The 15,837-nt window shown below is 44.9% G+C and overlaps 1 protein-coding gene across 2 annotated transcripts in view; it reads left to right on the top strand.

The window, feature by feature from the left end:
• Window positions 1-15,837, top strand: part of PTPN14 (protein tyrosine phosphatase non-receptor type 14) — a 153,861-nt gene that overhangs the window by 43,460 nt on the left and 94,564 nt on the right. Inside the window, exon 1 of one of the 2 annotated variants that reach the window (XM_054587639.1) lies at window positions 12,159-12,405. The exons of the other annotated variant lie outside the window; for it this stretch is intronic. The gene's annotated coding sequence lies outside the window, so the exon portion shown is untranslated. Of the gene's footprint in view, window positions 1-12,158; window positions 12,406-15,837 lie in introns of those variants that run through there. 2 annotated transcript variants of the gene reach the window in all.

The raw sequence follows: 15,837 nt of genomic DNA, 5'->3' as shown, positions 1-15,837 counted from the left end.
AGAGGGGAAGGAAGGGAGAAAGAGAAACACCGATTGGTTGCTTCTCGCACACTCCCGGACAACTGGGGACTGAACCCGCAACTCAGGCATGTGCATAGACTGGGAACTGAACCTGCGACCTCTTGGTTTACAGGACAATGCTCCAACCAACTGAGCCACACCAGCCAGGGCAGGTTGAATGTCTTTATGTGCTTCTTCCACCTGTGTTTTTTAGCTATACATTGTCTGTTGGTTTTTCTTTTTTTGGTTTCTTATTATTCATTTTTTTTGATGCTGACTTTTTTGTCTGTTATATATATTGCACGTATTTTTTTCTCAGATGGTTGCCTTCTAATCCATTTTACATAGTCTTTAGCGATACAGGCATTTGAAATTGGGTAATAAAATCTAATCATATTTAGGAAAGACTTCCATACCTTCACATTTATAATGTATTTTTCTCTGGCACTTTTATAATTTTGTTTTCTTAGATTTAGACTGAGTGAGATTGATTGAATGATTGAATTCTATTCCTTTTCTCCTCTAGTTTAATCATGAAAATTGATATGTTTTCTTATAGTATTTTTATGATTTACCAAAAGAGTGTCATACAATAATAGATCAAATTAAAACCAAATGATGGAAGTTTCCATTGTTACAGAGAAATAGTTTTTGAGGCTGTTCAAATCATTCGTCAGCTCTCACGTAGTACGTCTTTTCAAATCATGTTCCCTCGTCACTTTAGGGCTCCCAGGACTTGGCATGGGGGGTGTCATAGAGGACCTACAACTCAGTTCTGTTGTAGTGACATAAGAAGAATAATAAGAAACCGAAAAAAGAAAAACCAACAGACAATGTATAGCTAAAAAACACAGGTGGAAGAAGCACATAAAGACATTCAACCTGCCCTGGCTGGTGTGGCTCAGTTGGTTGGAGCATTGTCCTGAAACATTGTAATGTTTCATTTGAAAATAAAGGTGTTTCTTTAAAAAAGAACCACAAAACCAGTGATTTGCCCGTCTCTTTGAAGTCTGGGGAGTGGGGCAGGTTTTCCCAGGGGTCCGTGGGCAACCGTGTCGCTGGCGTGCACGCGGTCAGTGTGTACGGGAGCTGGAGCTCCCTGCCGAGCTGCCTAGGCGGGGCTGTGCTCAGCCCCCCTCTGCTTCCAGCCCTATCCTGTCAGTTATGGAGCGTGTTCCGTAGTTTGACCTTCTGCTCTAGAACACTTTGCACACTATTATTCCACATTTCCTCTTGGATACCTTTCTTGTCTGCACACTGGGATCTGGCTATGCAGAAGCAGTAAATACTTCAGAGCATAAATATTTTTGTTAAAACTGAAGTACATTTCTAAATCTGTGAGCACAAAAGTGAAATGGAAAATTACTGAGTACCATATAAGCTCAGGCCCAGGAATGCTGGGAGAGTTTTATTTTTATGTTTAGAAAAGAAACATGAAGTGTTATTTATCTGTGGGTGTGAAAAATACATTAAAATAGCTTAGCATAACTATTTCAAACAGCGTTTCTCCTGGCCCATCCTAATTCGATAACTTCAGTTTTGTCCAAATACATTTTCCTGTGGGGTGGATCAATGCTAAAGCCTTTTTTACTTGGATTCCTTTGAGTGACTGTGGATTTTTTTATCATTTAGTTCTTACTCATCACCCTACTGTAACAGCTGACCTTTGAACAATGTGGTGGGTCCCAAGCCCATCCCTTCCCAGTCAAAAATTCATGTATAACTTTGACCCTCCCAAAACTTAACTGCTAATAGTTGACCAGAAACCTTACATACATATTCACATATTAATGTGTGTTAACTGTGGTTAACACACATTTATATGTGAATATGTATGTACACTGTATTCTTACAATCAGTAAGGTAGGGAAAAGACAAAATTATCATGAAAATCATAAGGATGAGAAAATACTACAATACTATATGTATTTATTGGAAAAAAAAAATCTGTGCATAAGTTGACCCATGCAGTTCAAACTTGTGTTGTTCAAGGGTCAACTGTATTTAATTGTTTTTCAGAAGACATCACATTAATTTTATTTCTCAGTATCGTCCCTTTTGGGGCTGAGCCTAAGAGGAGAGACTGCATCTCACCGCAAATGCTGGTCCCCGTTTTTAGACAGTTGCTGCTTGATCCTGTCAGTCGCAAAGTAATCTCCAAGACCTGTTTAGTTTCATGAGTCGGACAAGAGGAATTCCAGGTCTTGCAGGCATCTCTTTCCCTTAAGTTCACTTGCGGGGAAGATGACGCGCGGTCAGCACTGCTAATTATACTTCAAGGAGCAGAACCACCCTCCCTCGTTCCCTCTCCTCCTTCCAGGGCTGGAGTAGTGACTCGTGGCCTTAGAAATGTCATGGGGCCACACGTCCTTTAGACTCCCAAGTATTTTGTTGGGTTTGGCTCTCTCTGCCTTGTTCATGTAAGCGCTTCCTCTGTGTGACCCGCTGCTGAAATCTCATTCTGTTCTTTCAGAAAAAAAAGAGCAGCTCCAACTTCTTCAAGTTAGCTAATGGAGCGCAGTGGTTTAAGTTGGTTAGGTTGGCAGGCGAAGACAAGGGTCGCCAGGGCTTGCTTCTCTGCTGCCCAGTGAGCCTTAAAGCATGCGTTTGTGTAGTAGCAGGAATCGTCAACCTCTCCGGCCTTGAGGGAAGCTGGCCCAGGCAGTAGGGTGGACAAGACCACTGGTGTAATGTGTAAGGTAAGGAAGAAAGGAAACGGAAGACACTGAACGTGGGGCAGGGGACGCTGGTGGAGTGACCCAGCAGTTTATTCGGTTGTCTTCATATAAGTTGAGTGCCACTTTAGAAGTTCTGCATGTTTCTCCCATACTTGCCTCCAAGAATATGTTGCGTAAATGATCCTCCCAGTGCAATCCTCTGCCAACGTAGGTGGCCTCGTATGTAAAGTTCTTGTAAGTAAAGTAGGTGTAACATGGGCCAGCATGTCAGCTTATATCATCTTCACCGATCCCACAGTGCCACTGAGTAGGAATGTTGTCTGTACGTTTCTTGCGTACTATTCTGGGTTTTTAGAATGAGACCTAGTGTAATAAATAAGCTGCTTTTTTGGACGGGGGTGGGTATGAAAGAAAAGTGAAGCGTGGAAGGAAAAGGGTGGGCGTTGGCTGGAGCAGGCTTCTCAGATGAACTAAACTCTGGGGGAAAACCTCGTGTCCCCAACTCACCCTAGAGTCTCTACCCAAGACCAGTTTTGTCGGTTTCAAAGTTTTCACCGTCAGCCTGAAGGGGCGTGTGGGTGTGCTCTTTCAAGACAGGGGTGTGAGAGTTGGGAGCCCCCAGTGGCCCTGGCAGTCTGCAGCTGCCGCGGAGCCTCTGCCCGTGAACTGATACGCGTTGCGGCATCCTGGGAACACGTAACGTGAGGCTTGAGTCTAGAATCCTTCCGGACCTTTCCTAGTCCCACCCAAGCATTGCAATGAAATCTGTAGAGGCTTGAAACATATTTAAAAATGTAATTTTAAAACCAAATTGTTCACTGAATATGGGGTCAATGCCATATTAAGCAGATTGTATGAATTCTGGCATCGTCGACTTTTTTTATTTATATACGAGTGTACAAAATAGGAAACGCTTCAGTTGCCTAATTTCTAGCCAAGGATGTTTGATCGAAGTTATCATGTAATGACTGATTCTTAACCACAGTCTAGTGATCAACATAGTACAGTTACTGTGTTCCATCAAAGGTAAGTTTGCAGTAGCAACTGTTTTATTCTGGACTAGAGCAACAGTTCTCGGGAAATGCTTGTCTTGCGAGAAGAGGTTAAATTCAAGGTTACGTGTGAAACATGTTTCCCCCCTCAAAGCGTTATAGAAACACTGAAATGATCTTTAAATGTTTGGCTCTGGAAGGGACGTGGACTGGCTGTGGAAGGGGTCCCTCCCGCCTTCTGGCCACATTATGGGTGTGATTTGTGTTTGCTCAGAGCCTTGAGATTGGAGGGGAGAGAAGCTGGGTGCACCTGTCACCAGAGGGTTGGGTTTGACCTGTGCTTTACTAGTGATAGCTACATTTATTGAGCACATACTGTGTGCCACTTACTGAGCTAAGCTGCTAAGTCTAAATCCTCAGAACAGCCTTTTGAGCTCTGTGCTACTGTTAGCCTTCCTTTTATAGACTAGGCACTTAGTCTATAAGAAAGATGAATTAAACTGATCAAGGTGGTGAGAAGTGGACTTAGGAACGGAAGCGGCTGTTGCTGGCTCCAGAGACTGCCCTGGAATAAGCCCTTAGCTTCAGTTCTTTTTCCTTAATCATTTGTTCAGCCCACCAACATAGCTGATTTTATGCCTGCTGTGCCCAAGCACTCCGCTAGGCTCTGGAGCTCCACAGTTGAGTTTGAAATGGCCGTGACCTTGAGCCGCTAGCTCATGACTTGATGGCGCACTGGGATAAAGGCTGTGAAAGAGAAGGTCTGTGCCCAGGGCTAAGCAAATCCAGAGCAGGGGCATCAGACCTTAGAGATGGGCAGTCTAGAAAAGTTTCCTGGATAGGTGATACCAGGTGGGCTCTGAAAGACAAGATCGGAAGGCAAAGGAGGGCCTCTCAGGACAACAGCACATAAAGGCTTGGAGAGCAGAAATGGTGTGGTGGTTTCCCGCCCGTGGCAAGTGGTTGGTGCATGTGGGGAAAGAGCAGGTGAGGGAGGGCACAGTGCCCTGGGTGGGCATTTGGGCTTGGCTTTGCCCCGTCCTAGCAAAGTCTCAACCTCTTCAGTCCTCACTTTCCTCATCTGTAAAATGAAGATAAACAGCGTACCTGTCTCAGAAGCATTAAATGACAGAAGGAACGGGGACTGCTTAGCACAATGCTTGACATATATTGAATACTCAGTATGTTGAAGCTGCAGTTATTAATCGCCACCGTTATTATTGCCATCCTCTTCCTCCTCTTCATTAGGCCAGAGCCAGATCTTCATGGGCCTTCCTCATCCCTTATTTAATCTTTTGGTGCAGCCTTAACTACCCCACGGACTGGGGAAAATTCTGATGTCTTTCAATGTCATGGTGGGGAGAGGTGTGAGGTAAATTTCGTATTTCAGAATTGGTGTCAAGCTCGTTTTGATGAAAAGCATTCCAAAATAGCAGAGGTTAAGAGCCTGTTCTGATGTCTTTGTTCTGGGGAAGTTTGTAAGGAGAAAAAACGCGGTAATATTACGCGGTGACACTTTTGCAAAAGTCTTCTTAAACACAGCTGTCAGATCTCTTTCCGGAGAAGGCCGTTTGCCCTCCCCGATTTTTAAGGATTCATCCTCCCTAGATGATGAGCTTCCTGAAGACAAGAGCCGTTGCGCACTCCCCTTTGTATCTGCAGTGTCAGGCTGCTGGTCGTGGCTTAGTGGGAGTGAGCTGATGAGTGAAGGGTAATGGTGTTCCTTAATGCTCTGCTGTTCGCCGTTTTAAAAGAAAGGCAGATATCAATAAGGAAAAGGATAAGATTTATGCCAGACCGTTATTTGGTAATTTTTATGATATTACCCTGCTCAGAGGCTATAGTGATTTCTCTTCCTCTGTGCACCGGTACAGACAGATGTTTTAGAGATAATTAAGGTGTTAGGGGAGGTTCACGTCAATAGTTTTATCCTTGCTGTCTAGCACAATGCCTGGCCCTTTGCAGGTCGTTGCTAATCATTCGCAATGATGCGTTCCTTTTAAAAATGCAGGTTAGGCTATTTTCCTGAAATAGAATCTTAAGTTAACAAGGACAACAAATTTGACTCTTCTTCTAGTTTTTAAAAAATTTATTTATTTATTTATTTTGAGAGAGAGAGAAACATCAATCCGTTGCCCCTTGTATGCGCCCTGACTGAGGACCGAACCTGCAACCTAGGCATGTGCCTTGACTGGGAATTGAACCAGTGACCGTTAGCTTTGCAGAATGATGCCCAAACAACTGAGCCACACTACTGAGGGCTTGTTTTCTTTTCTTGGCTCACAAGTAGGAGGATTGTCTGTGGTCAGTGCAAAGTTCAAGTTTAAGTGGAGATGCTCTCCTGTTTAAAAGGTTGGCTTATATGCCATATGGTACGACACAGAGACTTTGCTTTCTCCCCTGGTGCCAATAGTCAGTATCGCCTTAAAAGGCCAAGGTCTTTGGGCCTCATGGGTACAGTGTTCGAGGCCACGGCCTTCAGGCCTCAGCTCTGCTCCTCATCCATTGTTGCTGTGATTTCTGTGCCAGACCATTGGAGGTACGTGTTGGTGACAGGGAGAGCCATTGTGCACTTCCTCCCTGCTCCCTCTCTCAGACACAGATTTTATGTGGTCACACTGATAGCACATACCTTTCTTCCCCAGGCATGTTAGAGAGTGGCCCTTCCACCCAGCACATCACTCTTTGATCTCGGGACAGAATACTTTCTCAAGGTATAGACTGATGAAACTTTCCCCCACTATTGCACTTTTAATTGGATTTAATAGTCCTTGATTCACCTGTCTCAATTCTAGTCTGGCTGGTTTTTGAGACATTAGTAAGTGGTTCCTGTCTCTTCCTTCCTTCACATTCCTTTCCTTTCAGTGTCTCTGCTTTCCTTTCTCTAGTCATTTGTGAACCCCCATGAATCAGCGACTTTGGGATGAACACGCCTTGGGATATAGGCATAATTTACTTGAACTTGTTTTAATACTGAAATTGGCTCAGGAGGAGAGGGTACTGGGCAATCTGTGTATTCACCGCTGCACCTACCCATGAAAACGTAAAAGCATATAGTTTTTTTTCCGGGATTTATTATTCTTTAAAAAATTATTTTAAACTTTAGCTTAATTGAGGTTTAACTGACATATAACATTGTAAGATATTTAAAGTGTTCATCATGGTGATTTGAGATATATATATATTTTTAGATATATATATATATTTTTGGCCAACGATAGATATATATATTTAATTTTTCTGTACGATGGCTCTTGTAGTGCTTAGTTGTCTTTAACTTCATTCAAAACAATTTTGTTAGATTGTATTGTGACAGCTGTCATCAGCGTGCATTAAAAACACATAACAAAATTGGTGCATTTTTCTGTAGCCATTTTAATATTGAAGATGGAGGAAGATATGTAACATTTTCAGTGTGTTATGCTTCATTATTTCAAGAAAGGTAAAAACACAACTAAAATGGAAAAAAAAGGTTTGTGCAGTGTATGGAAAAGGTGCTGTGACTGATCAAACATGTCAGAAGTGGTTTGCGAAGTTTCTTGGTACAAGTGACACTTTGGTAAAGTAATCTTTTGCTGTGGGGCTGTCTTATGCATTGGAAGATGTTTAGCAGCACCCTGGCCTCTACCCACTAGAAACCAAAGTGTGAGATAGCTGACATACTCAAAATATCCACATCAGGAAAGTTATTGGTGAAATTAAAAAGGTATCTTTCATTTTACGGAAAAAACTAAATGGACTTTTTGGCCAACCCCGTATATTGTGAAATGATTCCCCCCTCTAGGTAATTAACACATTCCCATTCATCACCTCACCTGTTTATCTGGTATTTCTTATTCTCTTGGCGTCATGGTGCCCTTTGTGTGGGGGGGGCAGCCCCCGACTCCTGGGAGGGGCACGAGGCCCACTTATAAGTGCTCAGAATAAAAATTAGAAATCACAGTAAGTGCTCGCGAATGTTAGCCTGGAGGGTGTTGGTGGAGGGAAGTGAGGACTTAAGCTCATCTGTGCTCCATCTTCCGAGCCACCATCCTTCCAGCGTGACTGGCTGCGTGAACACCCTGGTTAGTGTTCATTCGCCTTTTCATTTGCTTGGTTTTTTTTACACATCTGTCTGATTCTTCCCACACACCTCCCACTGCTTTATGCTTTGTGAAATTCCTGTATAACTTTCCACGTGATCCAGTCTTGTCACAAAATATCACTCCACTTCTCTTTCTTCCCTGGGAGCCCTCTGACTTCCTGTTCGGTAAGGACTGGGAGGGGTAATACTTCTTAAAGACTTGGAAACAGTTCGCCTACTTCTGGGTCCTTACCTACTCACAGCCTCCCCTCCTCGCAAAGCCAAACCACCTCCCCACCTCACAAAACAGAACAGACCACCTGATACCTTGTGCCTCTCCAGGTTAAACTTCCAGAGGCTTCCCTCTAAATTAGCTTGCACTCCCAAGTTTTCCCTTCCGTTTATGTTTTCTGATGAGGGATTTCTGAAATCCTGTTCTTTCAAAAAGCCTGAAACTTTTAGCATTTGTGTCTTGTTCCCCTTCTCCATTTGAAGTGATTTCTCAATTGGGAAAAGAGTGAAAACATCTTTACTTGTGACTTAAACTCAACAATCTCCCAGCCTCTAGCTCCAAATTTTCCAGTTGTTGACTGGATTACAGTCCCCACACAGAGCGAGGAATTAAACCTAGATATTCCAGACCCATTTTAGTTTTCCTTTGTCCTATTCTTTCTTTATTATCTGATACATGTGAGAGTGGACTTAGATTTTCTTTTGGTGTCTTCCTCTATTGGGAGTTTTTTCCTTCAAGCGAAGGTTTTGTGGGAAGGTCCACCTCATGTGCTCCATGTTTTCTGTTGAATAATAAGCCCATCTTAATGAGTTAGGTTGTAGAGACAACTTGTCTCATTTCAGTTTTGCAACTAAAAGAACACAAAGAGAACTTAGAGTCAGTCAGGACCCACAGAGAAAATCAAAGGGCGATGTACAAGTACCTAAGAGACGGTAAGCCGGGCAGGAATGTTTAGGTTGAGGCCCTTGGGAAGTGTCACAGTGAGAGTGTTAAATGTGGGTAGGCGGGAGGTCGAGAGCGTGGGTCCCAGGTGCCCTTTTCAAGGTGAAAGACTTTAAGGAGAAATAGGTAAAATTAGCAGGAGAGATTGAAGTATATTTACAAAGGAGACATCTCGACACAGTGACGGTTGTTCCTGAAATGAGCCATCCAGGTATGGTCACCTTGAGTCATTTTTCCCTTTGCTGTGATTAGCCACCATCTTAAGAAATCTTAACTTTGTAGAGAAGTGACTAAGTGCCATTATGTTTTTTCCAAATTAGTGCACTCTCTTTTCAGAGCATTCAGGCACAGGAAATAGAAATCTTCATTTTTTATTGCTTGCCTGCTTAGGTTGCTGTATTAGAATCCTCATTCACTGATGGGATTTCATGTAGCAGTGTGCTTGTCAATGAACAAGCAGGGCTCCACTATTGGCTTACATGGAACATTAAAAAAATATATGTAACAGAAAGATGCTAGAACATTTTCATTTTTGTTCTTGTCTCGTGCCATATTTGTTTGGACCTCCCATTGCTTCTGTTTCAAATACTGCATTTATGAAAATAAAATATGTTTGGACATAACATTTAGCCCAAACACATCCATACTTGAAGCTCTTTGTTTCTTCTTGAGTCACTTACCTTTGCCATCTTCCTTCTTTCCTTTTGGGGCATATTCTGGGCCCTGAAACAGTCTCCAGGTGGTTGGTGTGCATCTTCGTCCATTCCTGGTTTCTCGCCTTTGCCTCCATCTGGGCTGAACTCTTCCCAGTGTCCAATCATATCCATGGCTCTTCGTTTTTGTCCTTACCCAGCATTTGCCAGGACTTGGTGGGCAGAGAGGGCATCTGTACTTGTTATCTGGGATTTCCCACAATCAGTAGCCTGTGCTGAGTGAATAATAGTTTTTGAGGAAATGATATGTAAATATAAGTACAGTCGTTTGATGTTGGGGCCAACTCATTTCCATAGTTACCACTTATGGAAGGCAGCATGCTCTGTCCCTGCAAGGCACTCCTCAGAACTGCCGCTTCTGAGGCTGTGGGGGTGGGACATTGCTACCCAAAGAGAGGACACTGTTTCCTGCAGACTGGATGTTGGGTGAAGGACTGGGCTTTGGAGGCAGCCTCTGCCCCCCGCTAGCTTTGGGACGTTGTCCGGATTATACAGTCTCAGTGTTCTGTAAACGGGGATTGTGAGGATTAAATGATAATGCACGCCAATCACTCAGATGATATTATAGCCAAAATGATAAATGATAAGTGATATAATACGACTCCTAACGGAAGACTTATTCCAAATTTTCTTATATAGAGTATTAAGGAAAGGCAGAGATAAGTGGTTTAAAATAATTTTTTTTTTCCTGATACAACATTAATACTCCAAAAGCTGCACAGGGGCAGGGTGGAGGTTTCTGATTCCCATTCCTCCCTCCGAGGATGGACGTGTTCCACACTTTTCCTCAAGCCAGTAAGCACAGACACACGCAAGATGACTGGGTTGGCTTTTGCTTGCCTTACGTGTTACTCCGCAGTTTTTCCCTCTTACCAGCGCACCATGGGCATCGCTCTGAGTCAGTAGATTCAGACCCAACTAATGTTTAATAATGACGTGATACCCTAAGTAATATCTATGCCAAGATTTCTTTGGCTATTACTCCACTATGGATATTCAGGGTGTTTGTTGATCTTTTATATAACCCTTAAGATTCGCTGCTTTTGTTTCCAGTGAGTTATCCAAAAGTGGCATTGCTGAGTCAGAGAACATGTTAATTGTAGTGCGGACGGATTTGGGGTTACAAAAGCTGTATAAAACTTTGTTGGTTCCTGCCCTCTTACAATGTAGTGGAAGAACAGATGTGCATTCTTTTCCCATGGATTTTTTCCTTCTTTTTTTTTTTTTTACTTATGTACAAAGATTCCAGTAGGTGGTGATTTTTTTCCCAGGGAAGTTTGAAATCCTTAATGTTCTGAAACCTAGGTATAAGTCAAGAGAGCGGAGGGAGCCTTTCACACTAGGTTCATTCTGTGTAACATTTGCTGTATTTATGAGAGATGCATTTGTCAGACATTGTTCCTGTTGAAGCTTTCAGCCTTTAAGAGCCAAGAGTCCAGCTTGAGAACTGAGGCACCGGGCATCTACCCCCTGCTCCTGCTGTGCTCACACCCTGCAGGCTGCAGGCAGCCCCGCGCCGGGGGAGCCGTCCGCACACACGGCATCCTGCCTCCAGAGGCCCGGGCTGGCTCTGGCCCAGGCAGCAGCTGAGCAAATCTTCAGCTGGAGGTCGCCGAGGGTGACGGGAATGGTTGCTTGCTAATAAGTGCTTTTTCCAACTGTAAAGTTACTGCAGTAGAGGTAGACAGGTAATGTCATTTCTTCATGATGCCAGAGAGCTACTTAGCACAACGTAAGTTTTTCCACCCACCCCCTTGGGTGGCGTGAGGAGTCTCCTAGGCAGGGGGCGGAGGGAAGAAAGGACATTGAGGGTGGCTTTGCTGTGCGTGTGCACACGGGTGTTTGTAGTCTATCTACATGGAGGTATCCACGTGTCTCATGACCATCTCTGTTAGAGGCTTTGTTTTCTCCCATTAGGAATTAACATTTGGTTACATCAGTTGGGGTTATGCAACTCTTTAACAGCTGACACTAGTTCATACCTGTTTTCGTTCCTTCTCGCCTCTGATTCAACGTCTTGGCTCCGGAGAAGCAATTGCCATCTCACACTTCAGAACCCTCTTGGTTGTCCCCTGACTCACTGGAGTGGCCGCACGTTTGAAACTTGCTGGGCAACCTGTCATGGTTGTCAGTCAGTGGGACTTGCACTTGCGTTCATGTTTTGTCTCCTTATGAGGAACAGCCTTAACTTCAAAAATCCTATAACTCTTGGCCTGTTGGAAAGCAGTTTTTATCTTGTGCTACTTTGCAGGCGGGCACTCTTTTTCCTTGGATTTCTGCGGTATTGGGTGAAAGAGCACCAAGAACGAGGGGAGGGAGGACAGACAAATAAATGGTGCTTGCCAGGAACGAGCACTGTGCTAGCTGTGGATGTGCCGAACTCCTGTAATCCGTCAGCGGCTTGAGGGGTGGGTACTGTTGTCGCCCCCGTGTTTTACATGCAGAAAGGGAGGTGGCCGCTGAGCCCTGGTCATACAGCTTGTAAGTGGCTTCTGCATGGAAATGACCCCGCCTGAGTGAGGCTGGCCGGTGCGGCTGGAGAAGCCAGGGAAGAGGGCACTGGCCAGGCAGACCCCGTTGCAGAGGCTTGGCACAGATGCTTGGCCGCTGCTTGTGTTTGGAGAGGAAGTGACACAGATGAGTCCTCTCATCTGAAAGCCCTGGGCCTGGAAGGGAAGTTGAGGGAACTCAGGCTCAGGCAGGAAGGAAACGGAGGAAAGGGAGGTGTGGAAAACTTGGCTCAGGGAGGTCACTTGCAACAGGCTCTCTTGAAGAGCCCCTCAGGGCGCACATCGCAGGGGAGGGCGAAGCAAGTTCAAGGTGTGTTTACCCTCTGAGAGTTTCTTCTGTTTTGGTGAGTGAGTCATATGACCAGGCTGGAAAACTTCTTTGGCTGCTCTTGTGATTGTGTTTTTGAAATTGGTTTTTGACGAGACTGTATGCGACGGGCTCGAAGTGCCTCACTGTTGCAGCACAGCCTGGTGCTGCGGAAGGAAGCAGCCAGGTAAGAGGTGTGGGGGTTGGTGAGGGGAGGAGGGGGCGCTGTGGTAGGGGCAGAATCCTGATTCTGGGCCGGGACCTCTGGCTAGAACAGCCTAGGGCTGAAAATTGGTCACCAGCCTCAGGGTCCATTTCTGCCGTATCTGAAAGAAGTCCGCGGTGGGTGAGCAGAGGTAGACCCACAGGACGTTTCACAGTGTTCCCTATAGAATCTGCTTGCTTGCTATCATCGTGGTGATTTTTATATCACCAGGTTATAATCTCAGCCCCTATCTGGATATTTTTAACATGGTTCCCTGAGTAAGAACATGGGGTCAGATAATGTCCTTAGTGTCTGATTTTGGGCACATTCTTAACCTCTGCAGCCTTCGCCTCAGTGCTCTGGTCTATAAAATGGGGGCATTAGGAACAGCCTGAACGCAATAGGGCTGTTGGAGGTGACACTCAGCAGGGTGTCCCCATCTTTGTTGTCTGCTCTGAAAAACCCAGGTGCTCATCGCTGCCTTCTCGGTGTCGGACGCTTGCGAGAATCTTCTATTCTGGTTCCTGGCTGTGATTCACTCTGACATTCCAGGGCACAGTCACCGCGGCTGTAGACACCGACAGCAAAAAGGACTGGAATCAGGGAGTTGCAGGTTCTGCGGTCTCAAAGGAGGGTGGAGTCTTTCAGGACGAGGCGTTCCTGGCCCGCGTAGAGGGAGAGGGCTCGTTTGAGAAGCGAGCCCGAGTCAGGCACTCGGACCCCGCGCCTGATGCCATTGGACCAGGAAGACCGCCTTATCTTATGCCTGAGTGATTGGCCTTTGCATTTTATCCAAATTGTCACTTTACCCACAGAAAGAATTTTTCCTGCCTCCTTTTAAAAATGAAATGAGCTCTCACTGTCAGTTTGATGTAGTTAAACGTGAGTTCTATTTTGGAAGGGCAGGCGGGGGTTTGGTGGAAGGGAAAACCGACGCCCTTTTTCTGTAACACACCGACAGTGTGTTACTTGACAGATTGCCCTTGAAGAAATACTTTATTAAAAAACCCAACTTCTTAATATGGAAAATTTCAAGCCTGTGCAACACTGCGGAGAACGGTGTGACCCCTGACATCCTTGCCCCTGCCTCCAGCCGGTGGTAGCACGGCCAGTATTGCTTCACCTGTACCCCGCACCGTTCCGTCACCCCATTCTTGTTAAAAAAAAATCCCAGACAACATATTATTTTATCCATACATGTTCAAGATGTATTTTGACAAGCCAGTCATCCTCAAAGCTAGGGAGGGGGAAATGATTTTTTAAAAATAATTCCCTGAGGGGAGGGGGTCAGTTCTAACTCTCTGTCCTCCCAGCGTTTGCTTCCGCAGCCCCTCACCCCCCTCAGCTGAAAACCTCGGCCTTTGACACTCCACGGAGCTGGCTCATTCCTGAGTGTTAGAGCAGGAATCAAAGACCGCGGGGCCACTCCCGGGGGCGAAGGTGATTCGGGTGATGGGATCTTTTGCTCTCCAGAACCACTGTTTTTGTTATTGTTATTATTTTCAACCCCCATGGATGGGGCTGTTTAAAAACGGATTTTTGCCTTCTCAGCCAGAGTCTGCTGGATATTGCTGAATTGATCCTGTTCACTACAGGGCAGTTTTGACACCGTTTTCTGTGCTGCGCAGTGCTTATTCTTAGAGTTTACCTGTCCCCTCCCTCCTTGCCACTTTCACCCCTGGCAGCGTGCCTTTCCTGGTCTCCTTGCAGTCAGCTAAGGGCCCCAATGGAGGGCCCAGAACCATGTGTGAACTCAGAGCCCACCGACTGGGAGGCTGCTGCTGTTTCCTGGGCAAAGTGGTGGTGTTGGAATTAAGAGCTTTGCGTTATTTGACTGCTCCGGGGGCGGGGGGGGGCGGGGGGGTGTTTTGACTCCACTTGCCGGTTTTCAATGACCTTCTGCCCAGGTGACGTGGTTGCCTCATGGAGGTGAGCTGATGGGCACAGTTTACCAGGGACCGTCTCTCTAACTTCGGATGTAGTGTAAGAAAGTCTCGAAAGGTCTTGTACGTGGCTAGCACCCAGGAAAGTTGAAATGTGTTTTTGGACAAATTTCTCTCCCATCTCACCACTGAGTGTTTGAAAGTGAGTTAGTAGGCGAGAAATGAAGGAATTAAAAAATGTGACCATTTTGCTTTTGTTGTTGTAGTTGCTTAGCAGCTCAAAGTTAGGGGCTTGAATTTTCAACCTTGCACAATGATTTTACTTGGCTAAAAATAATTTGATGTATGGATATAATTTGGGTGTTCTGTTGCAATAAAATTTAGAGAAGAAATGAACAGTCTAATTTTCACCAAACCAAGCTAACTTCTTTTCTGCCCTTCTTCAATGGGGGAATCAGAGGAGACATTTTCACAACCCCTTTCTTCCACGTCCATTCCTTTTCAAAATTCTCCTTCCAGAAAGTGACACAGTATTTTTCAATCCCCGGCTGTGCCGCACACAGCGTCATACACAGGATGGACTCGTTGCATCAGTTTTTCCTCTCTCACACCCAGACGAGGGTTACATAGTTCTGTGAGGTGTGCTTGGGAGTTGTAAAAACATGGAATGCTGGAAAAATTCCAGAGTCTGTTGGTAAATATAGAAAGCAACTGAACAGCAGTTAGTCTTCTATTAATGATTTGAGAACTTTAGGGGGAAAAAAGGCAAGTATCCATCACATAGCATGGGAAATAAAAAAATGTGTGATGACCATGTTTAAGGTTCTGATTTTAATTTCCCTTTCATGCCCCTAAGGACTTTACAAGTAATTCAGTAAAGAGGATTAGACCGCATTTGTTTGATATTATGAAAGATCCCTCTACTTCTTATCCATCGTATTCAAAGATTTATTACATCAGCCCAGAGACTTTTCCTACATTATGAGAAAGCCGTCTTTGCTTTGTGTTTTCAGCTTTGCAGGTTTTTCATTGATATGTTTAGGGAAAGAAATGAGAGTACAAAATGCTGACTGGTAATCCACGGCTGAGAGTTACAGATGAAACATCCACGTTAGAGCTTTTGGGAAGATGATTGACTAGCGAGGAGTGGGTTTTAGGAGGGACTGAGCTTTTCTGTATGTCCCTCCCACTGTAGTATATAGTATAAAAGACAAGTGTGGTGTTTACAGAGCAAATATCTTGACAAATTGCTTTCGGCAGTCTTGGGCATACAACACTGTTTATCCCCTCGGTAGTTCCATTGTAGTTTTTGCAGAGAACTTCATGGGGTTTCTCCTCTCTGGCCTTTGAGACCACCCCCACCGTCAGGCACATCAAGGTCTAGAAAAGGGACACTTAGGGGGTAGGAATGTTCTCTTAGAAATCTCGGTTCAGTTTTTTGTCTTCCTACAGAGCATCTGTGAGCTGAACAACCCCTCATTCCTGTTCTCCACGGTTTAAGCCTCTCTTAAGCCTCCAAAAGTCAGACCTA

This window comes from Pteronotus mesoamericanus, unplaced genomic scaffold (genome assembly GCF_021234165.1).
Source record: "Pteronotus mesoamericanus isolate MK-2021 breed Mesoamerican mustached bat unplaced genomic scaffold, CSHL_Meso_final scaffold_1186, whole genome shotgun sequence".
Lineage (NCBI taxonomy): Eukaryota > Metazoa > Chordata > Mammalia > Chiroptera > Mormoopidae > Pteronotus > Pteronotus mesoamericanus.
The sequence above is the reverse complement of the archived record's forward strand: the minus strand, read 5'-3'. Positions and strand labels throughout refer to the sequence as shown.